This window comes from Squalius cephalus (assembly GCF_949319135.1).
Source record: "Squalius cephalus genome assembly, chromosome: 19".
Lineage (NCBI taxonomy): Eukaryota > Metazoa > Chordata > Actinopteri > Cypriniformes > Leuciscidae > Squalius > Squalius cephalus.
In genome coordinates this window covers 25935995-25952066 of record NC_137140.1, presented here as the reverse complement: position 1 = coordinate 25952066, position 16072 = coordinate 25935995, and the positions used below count along the sequence as shown (strand labels likewise).

The 16072-nt window shown below is 36.9% G+C and overlaps 1 long non-coding RNA gene across 1 annotated transcript; it reads left to right on the top strand.

Annotated features, from left to right (window-relative positions):
• The first annotated feature begins 554 nt into the window (after positions 1-554).
• On the top strand, positions 555-14676 carry LOC307147495. The gene is made up of 3 exons (XR_013819317.1): positions 555-625; positions 3077-3153; positions 14565-14676. It is a non-coding gene; the product is annotated as an uncharacterized lncRNA (long non-coding RNA).
• Positions 14677-16072: the final 1396 nt, after the last annotated feature.

Here is a 16072-nt window from a genome sequence, read left to right as displayed (position 1 = left end):
TGGTTGATATGGACAAAAATAATGATCGCAGTATTTTTCTACGTCATTTGATATCACTATTTATCACAGTATTTACTTAATACCATTAATGAATATAATCATAACATGTTTCTTTACAAGTAAACTCTATTGAGTAAGCTTCCATTTAATTTAGTATCCCGTAAAATTGGTTTTATTATATTTATATTAATATTGATTTAAATCACCCAGCCTTAAATGTCTCCTTTTGTGTTCCACAGAGGAAAGTCATTCAGGTTTGGTAAAAATTAAAAAAAATTAAAAAATCCCTATAGAACTATCCCTTAAAGGGCACCTATTATGCCCATTCACAATATGTAAAATAAATCTATGATGTCCCCAGAGTGTGTTTGTGAAGTTTTAGCTCAAAATACCCGACAGATTTTTTACAGCATGTTTAAATTGTCACTTTTTGGGGCTGAGAAAAACGTGCTGTTTTTAGTGTGTATCCCTTTAAATGCAAATGAGCTCGCGCTCTGTGGAAAATCTCATCTCACAGAATAATAATATCAAGACAGAAACTCTCCGGAGCGGTGTTCATTTGACCCGGAGTCGGACAATAATGCCTACAGAGCCAGAGAATATATGCTGTATGGAGATAGAACAGGTATAGTTTAGTTTAATTACGGTTATAACTTATTTTTCATCTTCCTTTTATTTTATTTATACGACGTCACAGATAGGCAGACTGAATCGAGTAACGTTTAACGCCTTTATCATTAAAAGTGCTTAGAAAAAACATTCATATAAAGTCTGACGTGTTTAAATCCAATGCCGCGCGTTATTTCCTACCGATACAATCGATTCATTGCCTTTTAAAACGATATTAGATCGATATATGTCGTTCGGAAGGCCAACTTGCCGAGCACAGATCGATGTAGTTGGATCATAGGAATATAAATCGATACATCAATGTAGTTGATGAATCGTTACACCCCTAATATATATATATATATAGGCTATATATATATATAAGCTTTAAAAACGCAAACCTGTGAAAACGCTGACGGTGTGCACATGCGTATTACGTGTTTAGTCTATAGGTAATTGCGTTTAAAGGGGGGGTACAATGGTGTTTCATGTATTCAGAGTTGTTTACAGTGTTAAAGAGATAGATTCTCATGCTAAACATGGGCAAAGTTTAAAAAAAATATTTTGGACGAATAACGGAGAATTTCTATGCTGAAAATCTTACTTCCGGGTTGGTACAAGTTTCGGCTGGTTTTTTTTAGATCGTGGATCTAATGACGTAGATCAGAGTGCAACTCCTTATATGAGCATTTCTCTCGGAAAAGCTCGCCCGCGAGCACGTCGACCAGAGGAGAGCGAGACCGCGCACATCAACGCGCTTCAACAGGAAATCATCGGCAGCGCTGCATAGGATTTGTTCAAGAATGTCTCCAAAAAAGTGTGTATTTGGATGTGAGGGAAAGCTTACCGTGTTCAGTTTTCCAAAGAACCCAGTGTTACAGGAACAGTGGATGCAGTTTGTTTTTCCGGGGCAGCAACGGAGTGTAGGAAGTGCGGTTGTGTGTTCTGGTCGTTTCATTGACGAATGTTTTATTAACAAGGCTCAGGTCGACGCTGGATTTGCAAATCGTTTGCTATTAAAACGTGGAGCGGTCCCAGTGATAAAAGACCCCATTCATGTAAGTACAACTGGATCAGATTTCTGTCTTTTGCTGGAAATCAAGAACTACCGCTTGACTCTATAGCTCCGCCTCCAGGACCTCGGCTTTTTCCGGAGAGAATCGGAAAGCTATATTTTTCTTTTCTAAATATAATCAAACTAAACACTTTTTTGAGATATTAAGGATGCACTACTACTCTATAGGTACTCAAGATTAACATGAGATTAGGTGAAACTGTGCATGTTATGTACCCTTTAAATATATATGTGCGCAGCCGTGTAGTCTTTCTTTACAAATTGACCTAAACAAATGTCTGGCCTTAAAAATGTATAATACAGAATTATTTATCGCTTCCGAGTAGCCATGTGGACCGAAACTATTTTGACACCGTTTTATCTGTACAGAGGTAAAGGGAAGGAGAATGGGGGCCTTCATCACATGATAATCACATGGCGCTCTTCCACTGTGTGGTAGGACTCGGCTCGGCACGCTTTACTTTTGGCTCGGTTTGCTTTTCCACTGCATTTTAGTACCTCTTTAAAGTGGGTTGAATTATAGACTGATTATTATATGTTTGCGTCGCCACCTCATCTACTGACCAAGATACAGTCATTACTTTTTTCAAGCTGGTGCGACGGTCGTTTAAAGCTAATCGTTTAAAAAAGTTGTGCGAACAAATGATACTGCGGTGGCTGTTGCTGACTATTTAAATCTAGCGGGTTTGGTGTCTTGTGTCGCAAATCCAATGACGCTGGTAGTGACGATTCTCTTTGACCAATCAGTGATCTATAGTGTTTACACGTCACATTTTAATATCGGTACGGCTCGCTTGGAACCTCAACCGAGGTGGTACTAAAAAAAGTACCAGGTGAGCCGTACCGAGCCGCACCATGCAGTGGAAAAACACCAATAGATCATAATCATAAAAAAAAAAGTGCTAAAGTAAACTAGCGTGCGGTATAGAAGAAATAAAGAGATGCTTTGATAGTTAGAGGTAGGGGAGTCAGGCGAATGGGAGGTGGCATGTGTTGCTTGATACGCTGGGAGTTTTTGATAGGGCTGTGAGTGTGTGTGACTGCAGTGGCCCGTCTGCAGTCCTAATGATGGCAGTATGTTGTGAGCTAACTACCCTCACTGTGCTACGAGCCCTCGGGCTAATGCCACATCTCTCCGTCAAGGCCTTCCTTCATCCTGATTTACTCAACCTTTCCGAAGACACACACACACACACAGATGACAAATAATTCATATTATGTTGAGCTGAAAGTTTGCTATAGAGCCTCATTAGACGGGTATCGTAGAGGAGTGACATTCTTGGCTTCCGCTGCTTGGTCAGGGTTTTTAAAGCAGGCATCTTTCAAAAAAAAGAAAAAAAAAATCAAATATATAAATACATGGTAAACCGCAGTTTCTCTTTTCCTCTATAGGGAATAGCTGATTTGATTCCAAGGTTGTACAATGGCACCTGAAGCTCCTCATTGTGGAGCACTGATGTCATGCTGAGGTAAGTTCCACCAACCTGATTTGAGTGAATGGAGTCTAAACATGGATGAAGCCCAGTGTCCCAGCAGAAGATTGTTTGGGAGAAATTTTATGAATTAAGCAAAAAAAAAAAAAAAAAAAAACACCATAGCAGTTTTCTTAACAGCAAAAAGAGATGATGCAATCTATGTATAACATTACCATCCACTGTGAAACAAAAGACATCATAAAAGCCCCGAGATCGAAGAATGACCTGGTGGGACATCATTTCGAACAAAATCAAGCTAAAACAAAGTTTGTTTAGAGAACATGAACACACTGGAGAGCTGATTTATACACTGTAGAAAAAGTTGCTGCCTTTAATTTTTAAGTACAATAAACTTGGATGTTTAAGTCATTGCAACTTAAATTACATTAAACTGACTTAAAATAATGAGTTGAATCTTGTATCACATAAAAAGTTAAAGCAATGTAAAAACATATGTTGTCACAGCTTGTTGATCATATAATTTTTTAACAATGTAGTAGACATTGAAGCTGGAAATCTAATTGAAAGAGACACTGACACTGTTTTTTCATGTTTAATACTGTAAAACTGCTTGCTTTAAACCAATATTGTTTCAAATTGTTCCAAGATAAATGCAAGAGTGCCGAATTGCAGAGCTTGTGCAAACATATCCACATCGCTATGATCAAATGCTTTCATAACTGCCATTTTCTCACCACTGTCATTTTTTGTGTGTTTAAACTTTATTTTGTTATTGAGAGAAAAGCGCACAGCACATATTTGCATATATTTATCTAATCGCAGCATAGGCGACATCGGAATGTTCACCAACAGCATCTATATTTAACGGAAGAGCAAGCGCAGCAATTTAGAAACTGAACGTGTCTGGCTTCCAGTGTCACTCGCTTCTAGTTATTTTTAGCTGTACAAAACAGCAGCTTGATATTGCAAACTGGTACTTTTTACTGTATTATTTTTAATGTATTGTGGTAATTATAAACACACTGGTTTGTAGCGCAAATAGTTTTAATGTTTACTGCACTTTGTTATTCTTCTCGTTATTTCCCTATAGCAGCTATAGAATCAGAAGTCTCACACATTCACAGAAAATAGCTTACTTTTTCCCCCTAAGCGAAGAACGAAAAAGAACTATGGCTTGAGTAAAGGATGTTAATAATGCTAATTTAATTTTTAGCCCATTCACTGTAGCTCAAAGCCATTAAAAATGACTTGAAAAGATTTCTTGGATGGGTTGAAATGCTATTCGACAGTTCCAAGCGTGTCCCTCGTGCATCATTTGCTGATAGGTATGTTTGGCGTAATGAAGATACTGTCACTTGAATCCTAAACGTACATATCGAGTTTGATCTCTCACTTAGTCCGGATTGATTTTCCTCTTAGCACCATGGTCCAGCGCCTTGCTTCAAGTGAAGAGGTGAAAATGAGGCTCTTTGATTTTATCTGCAAAATTAAAGAAGATTGAGGTAGGGGGGAACCGGTGCTGTGGGTCGAGAGAGAGTACGACCGCCTCCCTTTGATGTGTTACTCATTTATCTGTGTGTCAACAAAGAGTGAAACGGAGGAATAGTGAGAGTTTGGAGAATGGCAATCATGCATTTCAAACCAGCTCAGCTTAGAGCAAGCCCACCAGGCATGTGGCTAGGTGATTTCTGTCCTGCGGGCAAGAAGAGGGATTTTACAACTAGTTTGACTTTTTCAGGGCATGCAGAAAGAAAGGTAGAAAAGTTTTTAAAAGGGGAAGAAACTGAGGGCTTGTGTACATCTTCCGACTGTTGAGTTGCTCATGTTTGCTTCGAAATATTTGCTTACCTGAGAGCTTTAACCACAGTGATTGTGTCCATGGCCATATGAGCACGGCCACCGAGATGCCTTCCTACATAGTCAGCCAGACATGTTCTGTTTTTCCTTGAAGACAAATGTATGTGCTCATGTATAATGAACACCATATGAGTAAAAAGGTTAAGACTAAGTATCATTTTAAAGGTCATACATTTCGTGGCTGGTTGTTTTGTGATAGGTAGGATTAAAACAAACAACTGCAAAAATATATTTCATAAAATAATAATGTAATGTACACAATTTGAAGTCAATTTGAAGTCTTTGCCCATTGAAACAGGAAAAATTATGTCAATGCTTTTGCGTTCTCTCGCAAAACATTTTGTCCACAATGTTTCTCGGGGGGAACTAAAACATTTTGCGAGTGAACACAGTTTCTAGGGGGAACCAAAATCTTTTGCGAGTGAACGCAGTTTCTGGGGGGGAACCAAAACCTTTTGCTAGTGAACGCAGTTTCTAGGGGGAACACAAAACCTTTTACGAGTGAACGCAGTTTCTAGGGGGAACCAAAACATTTTGTAAATGAATGCAAAGTTTCTCGGGGGAACGCGGAACATTTTGCGAGAGAACACAGTTTCTCAGGGTGTGAGTGAACACAGTTTCACGGGGGAAGACAAAAAAAGTTTCTTGGTAGAACACAAAACATTTTGTGAGCGAATGCAAAGTTTCTCGGGGAAACACGAAACATTTTGTGAGCGAATGCAAAGTTTCACGGGGAAACACGAAACATTTTGTGAGCGAATACAAAGTTTCACGGGGAAACACGAAACATTTTGCGAGTGAACGCAGTTTCTCAGGGGGAACGCAAAACATTTTGTGAGCGAACGCAAAGTTTCTTATTGGGGAACGCAAAACATTTTGTGAGCGAACGCAATGTTTCTCGGGTGGAACGGCCAGATTTTGAGCCATTGACAAGTAATTTTTCCTTTTTCCTCCCATCCCATATTTTTTTCCTTCACCATGTCCCTTTAGGGGCTCCCTATACAGCTGCCAAATGAGATGCACTATTTGTACATCATTTGTACTTTAATTTTAAAGCAACACCAAGGAACTTTGCCTCTGCGGTCGCCCTACAGGTTGGAAGCGGAATTGTCCATTACCGCTGTCGTAAATAATTTCTCCGCCCGCAGTCTACTGTCGCACGCACGCTCGCTGTTTATCCAGCACCGGCTTTGGAATGAACGATGTCCACAGACAAGGTAGAGTATGATGCATGATTTCATGAAAGTATGATGTATTGCGACATCAGAAATGAAGAAAAACTAAATAATGACTATTGTAACGCTTGACGTAAAAAATGTGTAGTTTTCTTATGTCTCATTCGAACTACAGAAACGCGACCCGGTTTGGCAAACTTGCATAGTGTGGTTATATCAGACATAGGGCTGCAAAGCGAATCCAGAAGTGTCTTTCACCCTGTTATGACTTGATGAACCACTGATACGATTTTGGAAACATTATTTTAAGGTAAAAAATGTTCCCTAGTGTTGCTTTAACATTATTTTGTGCCATTTTTTTTATAACACTCTAAATTACACTTTAATATAATTTCTTCATGTTGACAAATTGATGACACCAGTATACAAATAATCAGAGCCCCCGCATCCAGTTGTTACGGCATTGATGTAGTTTTCTTATGTTCTTTGTAAAACAAAAGATTGAACTTTTTGTTTGCTGTCAAAAGCACAACAGTGATGGTTGAGCAGAATTGCATAAGGATTACTAAATCTTGCCTCACAGTATTGCTCTGCTGAGTTTGGGAGAGTTTCAGTGGGGTCTGATAAATTGCATTGGGTAAGAAGTCTGGCTGTTAGCCATGAAAGAAGAGCTAAGAGTGAAAGCATTAACAATAGTCCATTAATACTTACAAAAGACCAGCTGAATATCAGCAGGTTCCCATTGTGACAAATTACTACTGTGCAGAAAGTGTGACAACATGCCCTGCCTTTATTTAACTTCATTTTATATGTTCTCATGCATTTGGCAGATGCGTTTATTCAATGTGACATATTTAATTCGATTTTTAAAAACTTTTTGATAAATTCTATTAAAATTCTGGCTGATAATGAATAATATTTATTCATATTTTTAAATCACTAAATTATATACAATTTTTTTCTAAATAAAAATATATATATTTTTAAATGCTTACAATTACATTTAGGGATTGCAACATTATGGTGTACAGTATGAAAGATGGATATTCATTTTGATTTGCTACTCTTTTAATTTTAGTTTGCTTTACAAATTTGATTTCACTTAACAGTCTGAAAATCATTTTCATCAAACCGAGTGAAACAGAGAACGAGGGTGGGTGAGAGGGTGAGAGTGTTGGCCTGGGGGGCCCATTAAGCCCTGTAAGTGGTCAATAATGCCCACTTCTCCTCACACTCTACACATGACTGACAGATGTAAAAAAAAAAAAAAAGCTACATGACTCCAGGGAATATGTTATTGACTCGTGCTCTTGGTAAAGAAGCTGTTGAGCGGCTAAATTAATTTCCAAAAGCCCTCTCAAGTCTGACAATGGTTGTGTGTTATAATAGTAAAGGGCATGCAGTTGTTAACCCCTGAGGTGTCACTCCTCACTATCTCCTCCTGCTGAGCTGCCCAGTCCTCACACAAGCTAACTGAATTCCTCTACCATCTTGGATTCTGCTTCGAGTCCCGTAACAGAATGCATCATTTTCCTTTTTTGTCTGATTAGTCTGCTGAAGTGTCGTTTTGAATCGCGGAAGTCTGTACGCTAACTCAAACAACAATGTTTGCATGTGTTGTTTTTTTCATTCAGAAACTGTAATTCTCTCAGTCAGGGGGCCTAGTACAAACAGACATCCCGGCTTTAATTTTGGGATCTAACAATTCCTCATTAGCTGCTTCTTGATCTCGCTAGAGTGGCTCTCGCCAGCCTCTGCCGTGTTCCTTCCCTCCCCTGATTCATTGTGGTGACAAAAGTCCTCCTCCACGTTGTAACAGGGTGTGATCGCTTTCACAGAGCTACACAGGAGCTGTCAGCAGGAATCTCTTTGCTCTGTCTGATTCCACACTCACCGTGCCGTGAACATCTCTCAGTGTCTGTCGCGCTGCGCTGCATGAAAGTAACTTGGCCATTAGGTTGAAAATGTCAGCAATTTAAAAAGTTACCCAAAATAATTAAATAAAATAAAAAATCTGTGAATATCTTATCTTAAACATCATGTTTTTGTAGAAAATGAAACTTTTACAGGATTTTGTATACATACACTCTGTGTTGTTTTTCTCTGCATACGTTTTTTAAATTTGGGATTTGGTTGGTACACATTTATTGTGTGAGAAATGAAAAATACCTGAATCTACAAAAAAAAAACTGAATCTATAAAGCAATAATTTCTATCTTTTAAATACTATTAATTTCTTAATTTATTTATTAATAAATTAGTGAATTATTTATTTTAATGTATTTATAAATTTTTTATTTATATAATCTCATTTATATATATTATCATTTATAATGTCTTTAAATATATATATATTTGATTAAATACTTTTAATACATTTATGTAATTTACAACTTCTAAATTATATATATGAAGAGTTCAGATGCAAAAGCCTCTAAGTGCCATCTGAAAATGACAATTAATATGTAATTTTCATTGTCATTTAAGTGAAAATACTGAACTTAAATATACGAGCTTGATAAAAATGACCATTTTAGAAGAAATTTTCAGATGGCACTTAGAGGCTTTTGCATCTGAACTCTTCATATGCTCATCAAGCCTGCATTTATTTGATCAAAAAATACAGAAATATTGTGAAATATTATTACAATTTAAAATAATGCTTTTCTATTTTAATATACTTTAAAATATAATTTATTTCTGTGATGCAAAGCTGAATTTTCATCAGCCATTAGTCTTCAGCATGATCCACAATATCAGTTTTTTTCTGTATTTTATTTTGTATCAAATAAATGCAGCCTTAGTGAGCATAAGAGACTTCTTTAAAAAAAAAAAAAAAAAAAAAAAAAAACCTTAAAATTACTGTATTATTGTTTCCAAACTTTTTTGGCATTTCTTCTTATTTGGAGGGCTCTTAAAAGAAGAAGTGGACAGAAAAAGGTCCAAGAGGAGGTCTAAAAGGGCATTCTTCATGCCATAATGTTCACACACTAGGGAGGACTTGCTTATATTTTTATGTGACAGGTTTTGAACATAATGCATTGTCAAATAATTCTCAATATGGGGTGGGTGACACAGACACACTCTCAATATTCAAATGTAGCTTGGCTCATAAACCTGGCCACCTCGACAGTCTGTTCTCCATCAATCAGCAGCTGTCCCCATCGCTCGCACCCCATATGAATATATGAACGCATGACTGCCACAAACTCTCATAGTGACACAAAAGCAAGCAGAACTCAATTCTTTTTTCTCTTGGAATGCATATTTTATAGATGTAATGGTAATGCCAGTTTAAATATAGACCTATAAGAATTTGGAAATGTCTCTTACTGGATTCACAGATTCCGTCGCCCTCCTGCTGTTTCATTACACACAAAAACTAATGGCATGAAACAAATACTCACATCACCCTAGTGAAATGTACAGAATGGAGGACATTGGTTCATATTGAAAGAATGAAGAATATTTAGAAGAAATGACAGGTGTGTGTCAGGGGGAATGTTTATTTATCATGCCCAGCGCTCTTCAGATAGAGATGGATGGTGCGGAGCAGAGGCTGATGGGTAGAGACGGGGTCTCACCATGTGGTCCTTTCCATGAATTAGATTCAAAGGGAAAGGGAGCATAACAAGCTGGGAAAATCAATGGTAAACAAAGCGAGGAGGAAAAAGGAGACTCAACTTTTAGGCATACATGATCAGCACATTGGCCAAATGATGTCATCCATCAGACTGGACACAGCAATTTGCCATCTATTTCCTCATCCATCAAACCTGATGTGTGTGAATCTGTGCATGTTTGCGGACGTGGGTGCTTGCACAGGGCAAGGAAGCTGTTTTGGGAGTGAAACAGAGGATACTCCCAGGTATCTAGGTTTGATAGACATATTAAAAATGGTCTATTTTTTATGTAAACAATAAAGGAGTAATATTTTCAGATGTCAATACATGTTGCTTGATGTGCTTCAGCCCACACTGCAAATAAAGATTAGAGATATCATATATTCCACAATCCTGTTTTCACAAACACTGCAAAATACATTGTCGTACATTCTTGTTTAATCTTCTTAAATGCTTCATTGTTTGAACATGGCGTCTGCACTAAAGCCAATAAGATTTATTAATGCTGACTCTCAGTACAAACAATCTGTCAGCTTATCAGCAGTTAACCTTTACTTTCAATCTTTATTTCAACAAGCACTACATACAATCATTGTCAAGCTTCTGGTTTCAGTGCTATTGATTGTCTTTGTTTCAATTCTGTAGCCATAACAAGACTTGATCAATATCTGCAGTAGATAAATAGTTCCTGTTTGTGGTATAATTTTGTGACAAATTGGTCCAGGTCCCTGCTCATGAATTTTAATTAGTTAATGTGACGTCCACATAAATAATACAAATAAATTATTTATAGTTGAATTATTATATAACTAATTATTGTTTATTAATTTAACTAAAGTAATGTTAGCGTGAGTGTACATGGCCTAATACTAATAGACTGCTGGTGTGACGACGAGAAAACTAGCCTACATTGATACACCACGTCGAATTTAAAAAATAAAAAATCTTTTTATCTTTGCCTTAAATTCAACATAACCTCTGTTATTTGTTGAAACTTGACTTTGATAATCCCAGAAGTGAAGATGTGACGCATTTCAAACAAGATATTCGTCTGGCCCGCAAGCGAAATCATGAATCCTACTATGGTGAAGGATTATCTTATGAATATTAATCAGGTCGCGCTCACGTTGCTACGTCGATGCGCAACACAACCTAATTAATACTATACCCCTTGTAGACTCGGTCATTTTAAAGCTGTATTTTAATCTAAAAGCTTCTCTTTATTACATTTAATCAACAATAGGCTATACATCGTGGTATTAAAAATACGTTGCGCTTCTTCCAAAGATGGTTAATGGCTATTATATTATGGTGGTCATAGTGTTGCCTATTGCATTTACATACACATACTGTATCACACATACAGTAGGCAATAAACCAGTGTGTTTTTTAACATGTAATTTTAACATTTTTCTTTTCTAGCTTTAACAAAGCATGAATAATAAAATAAATAAATGAAGAGTTCAGATGCAAAAGCCTCTAAATGCCATCTGAAATTTTCTTCTAGAATGATCATTTTTATCAAGCTTGTATATTTAAGTTCAGTAATTTCATTTAAATGGCAATAAAAATTACCTATTAATTGTCATTTAAGTGAAAATACTGAACTTAAATATACAAGCTTTATAAAAATGATCATTCCAGAAGAAAATTTCAGATGGCACTGGCACTTAGAGGCTTTTGCATCTGAACTCTTCAAATATAGGCCTATGGCCAAAAAACCCTCAGGGACACACAGTTGGGAACCACTATATTACACAAAGTAGCAAGCAAGATATGGTAAAGTCTGATCCATTCCAACGCAACCACAAACAAAACAGCTATCTTTGCCATAATTTATGAATTTCAATAAATAGTTTAAATAATTCTTCTAATCCTTTTTATACAACACATGTACCTAGCAGATCTTGTGCAGGATTTTGTGCTGTGCAATGAGGTTGCATGCTTGAACCAACAGCTTAATGTTCCTGCTGGACATCCTGCTGAGAATCTACACACGGCAATGGCCTGTCAATCATTCTTCTAATGCATGAATGGGGATGGGCTGACGGAAGAGGATTACACTGTCATAGTGATATTTATCTTAATGGTAAACATAAGCTTAGCAGACAAATAGATGTGTGTTTTTCCACCTTTCTGCATCCATGTATACAGTGCAGGGATATAGAATGAAATTCAGAGGCCATGCTCAGTGCACTGACTGCACTCCACAAGCAAGAGTGTGAGGCATTTCACAAAACAGAGACATAGTACATGTGGTATTATGGATCGAAAAGTCAACAAAGCAGTTAAATTTGGAGTGGTACCAGATTAAAGAAAGAGACAGGTTGGAGGAAAGGTCACTGTAGGACTTTGGGGTAAATTGTGAAGCATTCGATACACACACACACACCGGAGCGGATATGTTATGGGAATGTAAGTTTATCAGGTTTCAGCGAGGTTCTATAAATTCTTCCTCATGGCAGAGACTTTCCCTTGTGTGCCATTCACCTGTGTCTGTGTGCTCAGTATTTGCCCCAGGGCACCATACCTCTCACACAAACACGATTGTGTGTGAAAACACTTTAACGTGAGCTTCATCTCAGTGCTGATCAGGCAGAATTTAGTTTAGGCAAGGCAAGACGCGTCTCTTATCGTAAACTATAAGTATAATGTTATGTTCACTTAAAGAAAACTTACAAGTATACTTGCAGTATAAACTACTAAACTAGTAGTTTACTGAGAGTACACTTAAGTGTGTACTTTCATCAACTAAAAAATTTACTAGTATTAAAACAGTAAACTAAGTAGTTTACTACTCTTACACTTATAGTACACTTAAACGTATACTTTTATATATACTAAAAGTGGGCCAATTTAGTCCCAAGCAGTATTGATATTAGTATACTTACTACATAAAATATACTTGAACATTACTTAAGTATACTTCATTAAATGAACTTGAAGTATACTTCTTTTTCGTAAGGGTTATGTGTTAACTCGGATCTGTTTTGTGTTAAGTAAACATTCTTATAAATTCAGCCTTCACAGAACATCACACAAAGTTCTATATTCCCTTTCATTAATGTGTCTAATAGCTGCATAAAGCAAAATAATTGCGAATCTGTTTAAAGAGTAAGTCTTTGTAAAGAAATAATGCACACATTAAAGGGTTAGTTCACCCATTTACTCACCCTCAAGCCATCCTAGGTGTATATTACTTTCTTTCAGCCAAACACAATCAAGAATTATATAAAAAAAAATATCCTGGCTCTTTCAAGCTTTATAATGGGAGTGAATGGTACCCTAGATTTTGAAGCCCAAAAAAGTGCATCCATCCATCATAAAAGTGCTCCACACGGCTCCAGGGGGTTAATAAAAGCATTCTGAAGTGAAGCGATGCATTTTTGTAAGACAAATATCCATATTTATAACTTTATAAACCAGAATCGGTGGCTTCCGGTAACGACCATCGCGAGTCTTGTTCTGGCGGAAGAGTGACCTCTGACCCGACCATTGACGAAGGATGTAGGAGTAGCGTAAGCTTAGTTGAGACGCCTCTCTTGGTTCAAACAAACAGGGCTGGGCAACAAACTCAAGCTCCTCTTCTCTTATATCGAAATCATTCAACATTTATCTTTGTTTTATACTTCTAATTCATTTTTTGCTCTTTCCTCTGCACTTCCATGTTCTTCAATACGTTGTGCGTCGGGTCAGAGGTCACTTGCGCTTTTTGGGGCTTCAAAATCTCAGTTACTATTCACTCCCATTATAAAGCTTGGAAGAGCCAGGATATTTTTTAATATAACTCTGATTGTGTTTTTCTGAAAGAAGAAAGTTATATACACATAGGATGGCTTGGGGGTGAGTAAATTATGATTTAAATTTTTTGGTGAACTAACCCTTTATGTTTGATTAAAAACATTAAGTTGAGAAATCTTTTGATACAATATAAAAGTTTTTACTATTTCACAACTATTAGTTTCTTTCAAACTTTCTATTGATCAAAGAATCCTGAAAAAAAAATGTTTCATGGTTTCCACAAAAATATTAAGCAGCACAACTGCTTTCAACAGTTACGTAAAGGCTGCTGAAAATTCAGCTTTGCCATTGCATGAGTAAGGCCCAGTTTACACGATGGGAAAACACAGATATTTCCCTGCGTTTTGGCCTGTCATTTACACGAAAACGCCGTTTTTATCCCAGAAAACGATTATTTCTAAAAACTCCGGCCAAAGTGGAGATTTCTGAAAACGCCGGTTATGTGTTGCCGTGTCAACTGGGAGAAACGGGGTTTTAGGTTCTCAAACGTCACATTATGCGCCAGAAAATGCTTACATCATGAAGCATTTTGAAAGGAACAGGAAGTCGCTTGTGTTATTCGTTGTTGTCGATTTTGAGGATTCTGATTGGCTTGCATGGCTTTATCCTTCTCCCTACACTGCCGCCCATAGGTTTGGCATAGTTATGATGGCGCTCGACGGCGTATTTATGCGGGTTGATGTAAACGACAACTTTTTTGAAAACGATGTGTGTGCACAATGTTATTTTTGAAAACGGAGGGGGGAAATATTCATTTCTCTAAATACCCGGCTATGTGTAAATGTGGCCTAAATGACATTTAAAAATATGTATTAAACAGTTATTTTTATTTGCAATAATATTTCACAATATTACTATTTTTAATGTAAAAACATTTTTTAATCCTATATCCGAGGTGTCACCAAACAGGGTTTTTATTATTATTATTATTATTATTATACATGTGATTATTATTTTCCTGATGTAATAGCCTTTTCTTTTATTGAAGAGCAATAAAGAAGGCCCACTGAACCATCAGCAGCTGAAGGAACGCATAAGGTGGACAAGGACGATGTCATCACTCTGCTTCCCACATCACTCCTCCATGAACTTCTGTCTTTCTTCACCGAGGAATTGAGCTCTCTTCTTCCAGAGGTCAAAGGCCAATCTGTGCTTGTCAGGAGAAAACAGGCTCGGGGCAACAGGTTAGATCAGAAGCTGTGGCCTGTTGATTGGGTGAGGTATGATCAGCTTCCACGAATTGCGCTGGTGTGACAGCGTGTGGGCGATGAGCTGTGAGGGAATAAGAGCTGACATGAGGAGATTCAGGGTGGGTGAGTCTTTCTGTCACTACCTGACACAATGACACCAAAGAGAGACACACAGTGAGAGAAAAGACGGAGCGATTGAGAGACAGAGTGTCAAAGAGCATGCTAGGAAAGGAAAGAGAAATACCTCAACAGGCAGAGTGAAGAATAATGGAATGAGAGAAAGGAATGGAAAAACAGTTGACCTGAAATGTTTGTCACCGACGTTAAAGATTTTTGTTAGACCTACACCTGTCTGACTGTTTGGGACAGTTCATCCAAAAAAAAAAACTTAAATTCTGTCAACTGTTCCAAAACCAAATTACGTTTTTTCTCGTGAGAAGATATTTAGCAGAATGTTTAAGCTGCTTTTTGCACATAGCAAAAGTGGAAACAAGGGGGTTGAGTGAGGAAATGGATCAATTTCTGAATGAAGTATCTCTTTGTCTGATCACAGTTAACCAAAAATAATGAATATGAGGTCAAGGAACAGTATTGTTTTCTCTCTGAAAGAAAGTATTACTTTTATTCAGCAAGGACACAATAAATTGATGTTGAAAAATGTTGAAATGTTGAAAAAAAATCTATTTCAAATAAATGTTGAACTATCTATTCATTAAAGAATCCTCAAAAAAGAATCATTTTTGTGGTTTAAACAAAAACATTAAGCTGCACGACAGCAAGAAATGATTCATAAGCAGAAAATCAGCATATTAGAATGATTTCTGAAGGATCATATGACACTGGGGATAAATTTGCTTTTGTCTGATCATGATTAGCCAAAATAAACATGAATATGAGGTCAAGACAATAAAGAAACAGCATTGTATTCATTCTGAAGAATTAGGGAGGATTAAAGTAAATCCAGTTGTGAAACAACTTTATTAACAGCTAAATGCTTAAAAAAACAATATTAAAAAAGATGATATACTCTCATAATAAAGGAATGCAGAGCCTTGGAAGATAAAAACCTTTTGTGAGTGTGTACTGAGTCTGATCAAATCCCTTTACTTTTCAGTTGTCTATTCATTGATAGAGAAACATCTACTGGACAAAAAGACAAAACAAAATCAAGACAGAATTTTACAGCAAAGTGCATTCAAACAGAGTCTATTCTCCCTAGTTGATTTATGTTTGCTAATCCTCAGGTTTCCTACTTTTTTCAGTCCATTTTTCTCCTCTCCTGTAGAACCCAGCAATAGCCTTAAAA